This window comes from Pyxicephalus adspersus, chromosome Z, assembly GCF_032062135.1.
Source record: "Pyxicephalus adspersus chromosome Z, UCB_Pads_2.0, whole genome shotgun sequence".
Classification (NCBI taxonomy): Eukaryota; Metazoa; Chordata; class Amphibia; order Anura; family Pyxicephalidae; genus Pyxicephalus; species Pyxicephalus adspersus.
In genome coordinates this window covers 37380880-37388083 of record NC_092871.1, presented here as the reverse complement: position 1 = coordinate 37388083, position 7204 = coordinate 37380880, and the positions used below count along the sequence as shown (strand labels likewise).

The 7204-nt window shown below is 49.9% G+C and overlaps 1 pseudogene; it reads left to right on the top strand.

Moving 5' to 3' along the window:
• The first annotated feature begins 5966 nt into the window (after positions 1–5966).
• Positions 5967–6754, top strand: LOC140344394 (PC-esterase domain-containing protein 1A pseudogene; annotated as a pseudogene).
• Positions 6755–7204: the final 450 nt, after the last annotated feature.

Here is a 7204-nt window from a genome sequence, read left to right as displayed (position 1 = left end):
CCCTTCTTGCTCTATCTCATGGCCCACTGCCTACTCCTCCCAGTACCCAGCTCTAGATGCCAGACTAGACTCCAGCTCAACAGAGTCTTCTTTCCACGTTGATTCCACCAAGCCCAATCCCTTTCATCTGGTTTCGCTACATAATAGCAGGTAGGAACAGATTGGAATCTTGCTCTTCCATTCATGTCTCCAATAGCTGCAGCTTCTACACTGTCCATATAGGTGATGGCTTTAACTTCTAATGCCCTCCTTGCTCCGTCCCAGGCCCCACCGCCTCCTCCTCCCAGTACCCAGCTCTAGATGCCAGACTAGACTCCAGCTCAACAGGGTCTTTTTTCCCCACTGATTCCGCCAAGCCCAATCTCTTTCATGTGGTTTCGCTACATAGTAGCAGGTAGGGACAGATTGGAATCTCGCTCTTCCATTCATGTCCCCAATAGCTTCAGCTTCTACACTGTCCATATAGGTGATGGCCTTAACTTCTAATGCCCTCCTTGCTCCGTCCCAGGGCCCATCGCCTCCTCCTTCCAGTACCCAGCTCTAGATGCCAGACTAGACTCCAGCTCAACAGGGTCTTCTTTCCCCACTGATTCCGCCAAGCCCAATCCCTTTCATGTGGTTTCGCTACCTAGTAGGTAGGGACAGATTGCAATCTCGCTCATCCATTCATGGCTCCAATAGCTACAGCTTCAACACTGTCCATATAGGTGATGGCCTCAACCACTAATGCTGTCCTTGCTCCGTCTCAGGGCCCACCGCCTCCTGCTCACAGTACCCAGCTCTAGATGCTAGTTAACAATGCCATCCACATTTCTCAGGGCCCACCGCCTCCTCCTGCTTTCACTGATGCTGCCACCTGCCCAGTACCCCACTCTACATGCCAGTTACTAATACCATCCACACTTTGTTCCAGAGCCCACCACCTCTTCCTCCTGCTGTTACTGCTGCCGCCTGCCCAGTAAACAGTACCCAGCTGTAGATGCCAGTTAACAAGGCTGTCCGTTCCACATTTTAGAAAGTTATAGCTAGCAGATAGGAAAAGGCAGTCTCCTACACAGCAATGTCTCCAGTAGCTAAAGCTTCTACACTGTCCATATAGGTGATGGCCTCAAACAATAATGCCATCCTTGCTTCGTCTCAGGGCCCACTGCCTCCTCCTTCCAGTACCCATCTCTAGAAGCCAGTAAACGATGCCATCCACACTACTCAGGGCCCACAGCCTACTCTTCCTGCTATTACTGTTGCTGCCTGCCCACTGTCTAGTTCCCAGCTCTGGATGCCAGGCTAGACTCAAGCTCAACAGGATTTTCTTTCCCCACTGATTCCGCCAAGCCCCATTTCCTTTCATGTGCTTTCACTCGATAGCAGGCCCTGAGACAGAGTGTGGAAGGCATTAGTAACTGGCATCTAGAGCTGGGTGTAGTGCATCTTTAATGTCACCCCGAAGTGTGTAATCCAAAATTTGTGATTGAATGTAGAAGGCTACCTCTTCTGCTTTATCCATTGGTACCACACTTTTTCGGACTGAATTTCTGTGTATGTTACCCCGGAATTTGGAAGTGGGACAGCAGTTCCTCTGTATATGTTGGGGGGATGAGATGGGAAACACCGATATATTTAACAGGAACCGAGAGGTCCTGGATGACCACATTGAGCCATGAAGTTATTGAGCTTAGCAGACGTCCGGAGACATCAACATGTATGTAGCCGTCCTGGGAGACTCCATTCAAAAATCTGTCAACAAGGATCTTGTGAAAATACTGCAGAATGTTGAGTTTCGGACTGAGAAGCAGCTGAAAGGGAAGGGGTATATGTCATTTGCAAACGACACGTTGGGGGATCTCTGGGTGAAATATACAATGCCATAATTTACCGCCAAGTGCGTCATTACAGAACTGACCACCAACTTGTACGGTTCTATTTCCTGACCCGTGTTTCTTCGGAGTACATGGAGAGCATGCTGGCCAACTTCCAACATGGACCTCAGCCCGACGTTGTCATCATCAACTCGTGTATATAGGATGTTATCAGGAATCATGAGCAATCATCTACAAAACCAACCTGGACCACCTGTTTATTTGGCTCCCTGAAGTGCTGAGCCCCAAATGTCTGGTGATATGCAACACGTCCATGTCTGTTGGATTCAAATTTGGTGAAGTGCTAGAGTACCCAATTCCTAATGTGCGCTGGGACATCATAGAAGGGAATTTCTACAGCACCACACTGGCAGATTTGCACCAATTGGATGTGATTGACTTTCACTTCCACTTATGCTTCAAGCTGCGCTCCAGGGTCGTCCACACTTGGTCTCAGAGCCCACCGCCTCCTCCTCCTGCTGTTACTGCTGCTGCCTGCCCAGTACCCAACTATAGATGCCAGATACTAATGCTGTCCACACATGCTCGCAGAGCCCACCGCCTCCTCCTCTTGCTGTTACTGCTGCTGCCTGTCCACTACCCAACTCTAAATGTCAGATACTAATGCCGTCTACACTTTGTCCCTGAGCCAACGGCCTCCTCCTCCTGCTGTTACTGCTGCTGCCTGCCCAGTACCCAACTGTAGATGCCAGATACTAATGCCATCCACACCTGGTCCCAGAGCCCACTGCCTCCTTTTCTTGCTGTTACTGCTGCTGCCTGCCCAGTTCCCAACTGTGAGTGCCAGATACTAATGCTGTCCACACTTGGTCCCAGAACCCACTGCCTCCTCCTTCTGCTGTTACTCATACTGCCACTTGCAAAGTTCCCAATTCTAGATGCAAGATACTAATGCCGTCCACACTTGGTCTCAGAGCCCACTGCCTCCTCATCCTGATGCTGCCTGCCCAGTACCCAAATCTAGAAGCCAATTACTAATGTCGTCCACATGCTGTCTCAGGGCCTAACACTTCCTCCTCCTGCTGTTCATGCTGCTGCCTGCCAGTACCCATCTGTAGATGCCAGATACAAATGCCGTCCACACTTGACTTCAGAGCTCACCGCCTCTTCCTTCTGCTTTACTGCTGCTTCCTTTCCAGTACTCAACTCTAGATGCCAGATACTATTGCTCTACACATTTGGTCTCAGAGCCCACCACCTCCTTTTCTGCTGTTCCTGATATAACTGCTGCTGCCTGCCCAGTACCCAACTGTAGATGCCAGATACTAATGCCGTCCACACTTGGTCTCAGAGCCCAGCGCCTCCTCCTCCTGCTGTTACTGATGCTGCCTGCCTATTACCCAAATCTAGATGCCAGGTACTAATGTCATCCACACTCCGCCTGCGGGCCTAACGCCTCCTCCTCCTTCTGTTAATGCTGCTGCCTGCCAGTACCCATCTGTAGATGCCAGATACAAATGCCGTCCACACTTGATCTCAGAGCTCACAGCCTCTTCCTCCTGCTGTACTGCTGCTTCCTTTCCAGTACTCAACTCTAGATGCCAGATACTATTGCTGTAAACATTTGGTCTCAGAGCCTCCTCTTTCTGCTGTTACTGCTGCTGCCTGCCCACTACCCAATTCTAAATGTCAGATACTAATGCTGTCCACACTTTGTCTCAGGGCCCAGCACCTCCTCCTTCTGCTGTAACTGATGCTGCCACCTGCCCAGTACCCAACTATAGATGCAAAATACTAATGCCGACCACATTTGGTTGCAGAGCCCAGCGTCTCCTCCCCCTGCTGCTACTGTAGCTGCCTGCTCAGTACCCAACTCTAGATGCTAGATACCAATGCTGTCCACACTTTGTCTCAGGGCCCACCACTTCCTCCTTCTGCTTTAACTGGTGTTGCCGCCTGCCAATTACCCAACTATAGATATAAGATACTAATGCCATCCACACTTTAACTCAGAGCCCACCGCCTCCTCCTCCTGCTGTTACTGCTGCTGCCTGCCCAGTACCCAACTGTAGATGCCAGATACTAATGCCGCCCACACTTTGTCTCAGGGCCCACCACCTCCTCCTTCTGCTCCAACTGATACTGCTGCCTGCCCAGTACCCAACACTAGATGAAAGATACTAATGCCGTCCACACTTGGTCCCAGAGCCCACCACCTCCTTCTCCTGCTATAACTGCTGCTGCCTGCCCAGTACCCAACTATTGATGCCAGATACTAATGCCGTCCACACTTGGTCTTAGTGCCCACCACCTGCTCCTCTTGCTGTTACTGCTGCTGCCTGCCCAGTACCTACCTGTAGATGCCAGATACTAATGCCATCCACACTTGGTCTCAGAGACCACCTCCTCCTCCTCCTCCTGCTATAGCCTACCCATTACCCAACTCTGGATGACAGATACTAATGCCGTCCACACTTTTTCTCAGTGCCCACCGCTTCCTGCTCCTGCTGTTACTGCTGCCTGCCCAATGCCCAAATGTAGATGCTAGTTAACAATGCTATCCATTCTGCAATTTACAAAGTTACAGATAGCAGATAGGAAAAGACAGTCCCCTACACAGCAATGTCTCCAGTAGCTACAGCTTTTACACTAACCATGTAGGTGATGGCCTTAATCTTTAATGCCGTCCTTGATCCGTCTCAGGGCCCACCACCTCCTCACTCTGTCCCAGTGCCCACCGGCTGCTACTCATGCTGGTACTGCTGCTTTCCGCCCAGTAATCAACTCTAGATGCCAGTTACTAATGTCGTCCACTCCGTCTCAGGGTCTAATGCCTCCTCCTCATGCTGTTATTGCTGCTGCCTGTCCAGTACCCAGCTCTAGATGCTGGTTACCAATGCCGTCCACATTTCGACTCAGAGCCCAGCCCCTTCTCCTCCTGCTGGTACTGCTACCGTCTGCCCAGTAACCAAATCCTGAAGCCAGTTACTAATGTCATCCACAGTTCATCTCATGGCCCACCGCCTCTTCCTCCTGCTGTTACTGCTGCCTGTCCAGTACCCAGCACTAGATGCCAGTTACAAATGCTTTCCACATTCCGTCGCAAGGCCCACCACCTCTTCCTCCTGCTGTTACTGCTGCCGCCTGCCCAGTGCCTAGCTGTAGATGCCAGTTAACAATGCTGTTCATGCTGCATTTTACAAAGTTACAGCTAGCAGATAGGAAAAGGCAGTCCCCTACAGAGCAATGTCTCCAGTAGCTACAGCTTCTACACTGTTCATGTAGGTTATGGCCTCAATTTTAATGCTGTCCTTGATTTGTCTCAGGGCTTACCTCCCCCTCCTCATGCTGTTACTGCTGCTGCCTGTCCAGTACCCAGCTCTAGATTCCAGTTACAAATGATGTCCACACTCCGTCTCAGGGCCCACCACCTATTCCTCCTGCTGTCACTGCTGCTGCCCGCCCAGTACCCAGCTGTAGATGCTAATTAACAATACTTTCCATGCCGCATTTTACAAAGTTACAGCTAGCAGATAGGAAATAGCAGTCCCCTACACAGCAATGTCTCCAGTAGCTACAGCTTCTACACTGTCCATATAGGTGATGGCCTCAACCACTAATGCTGTCCTTGCTCTGTCTCAGGGCCCACCGCCTCCTCCTCCAAGTACCCAGCTCTAGATGCCAGTTAACAATGCCATCCACACTTCTCAGGGCCTTACTGTTGCTGCATGCCCACTGTCCAGTACCCAGCTCTAGATGCCAGCCTAGACTCAAGCTCAACAGGGTCTTCTTTTCACGCTGATTCCGCCAAGCCCCTTCCCTTTCATGTGCTTTCACTAGATAGCAGGCCCTGGGACAGAATGTGGATGGCATTAGTTACTGGCATCTAGAACTGGGTGTAGTGCATCTTTATTGTCACCCCGAAGTGTGTAATGCAAGTGTGTAATCTGAAATTTGTGATTGAATGTAGGAGGCCACGTCTTCTGCTTCATCCATGGGTACCACGCTTTATCGAACTGAATTTCTGTATATGTTACCCTAGAACTGAGAAGTAGAACAGCAGACCCTCTGTATATGTCAGGGGGATGAGATGGGGGACACCAGTAGGTGTAACGGGAACCGAGATGTTCTGGATGACCACATTGAGCCATGAAGTTATTGAGCTCAGCAGACGTCTGGAGACTTCTCCACAACAAGTATGTGGCCGTCCTGGGAGACTCCATTCAAAGATCCATCTACAAAGATATTGTGAAAATACTGCAGAATGATGAGTTTCGGACTGAGAACCAGCTCAAAAGGAAGGGTGAGATGTTATTTGCAAACGACACGTTGGGGAATCTCTGGGTGAAATGCACAATGGCATATCTTACCGCAAAGTGCGACATTACAGAACTGACAACCACCTTGTACAATTCTTTTCACTGACCCATGTGTCTTTGAAGTACATAGAGAGTGTGCTGGCTGACTTCGAGCAGGGACCTCTGTTCGACGTTGTCATCATCAACTCGTTTATATGGGATGTTATCAGAAATCATGAGCAATCACTGGAAATCAACCAGGACCACCTGCCTATTCGGCTCACCGAGGTGCTGAGCCCCTACTGTCTGGTGATATGGAACATGGCCATGCCTGTTGGATTCAAAGCTGGTGAAGTGCTAGAGTACCCAATTCCTAATGTGCGCTGGGACATCAAAGAAGGTAATATCTACAGCGCCACTCTGGCAGATTTGCACAAATTTGATGTTATTAACATGCACTTCCACTTCCACTTTGAGCTGCGCTCCAGGGTTAAAGATGCCACCCACTCGAATCAGCTGGCTCATCGGAAGTATACCTGCATCCTGATGGCTCATATTGATCAAGCCTGGGGCGTGCAGCAGGAACAGCAGGAAGAGGAGGTGGTGGGCTCTAAAACGGAGCATGCACAGCATTGGTAACTGGCATCTAGAGCTGGGTACTGGGCAGGCGGCAGCAGTAACAGCATAAGGAGGAGGCAGTGGGCCCTCAGACAGAACAAGGAAGGTTTTAGAGGTTGGGGCCATCACCTATATTGACAGTGTAGAAGCTGTAGCTATTCGAGACATGAATGGATAAACAAGATTCCAATCTGTCCCTACCTACCATGTAGCGAAACCACATGAAAGAGAACGGGTGGAACTTGGTGGAATCAGCAGGAAAAGAAGACCCTGTTGAGCGTGAGTCTAGTCTGTCATCTAGAGCTGGTTACTAGGCAGTGGGTAGGCGGCAGCAGTAAGAGCAGGAGGAGTAACAAACCCTTGCACGTTAAGAGAAAGTTCCTTGATTATCTCCATGATCAGAGTCACAAGCCTTAAAACAACAATAAAGTCACAAGACATAAAACAAAAGAAAAAGAAACAAAAAAATAG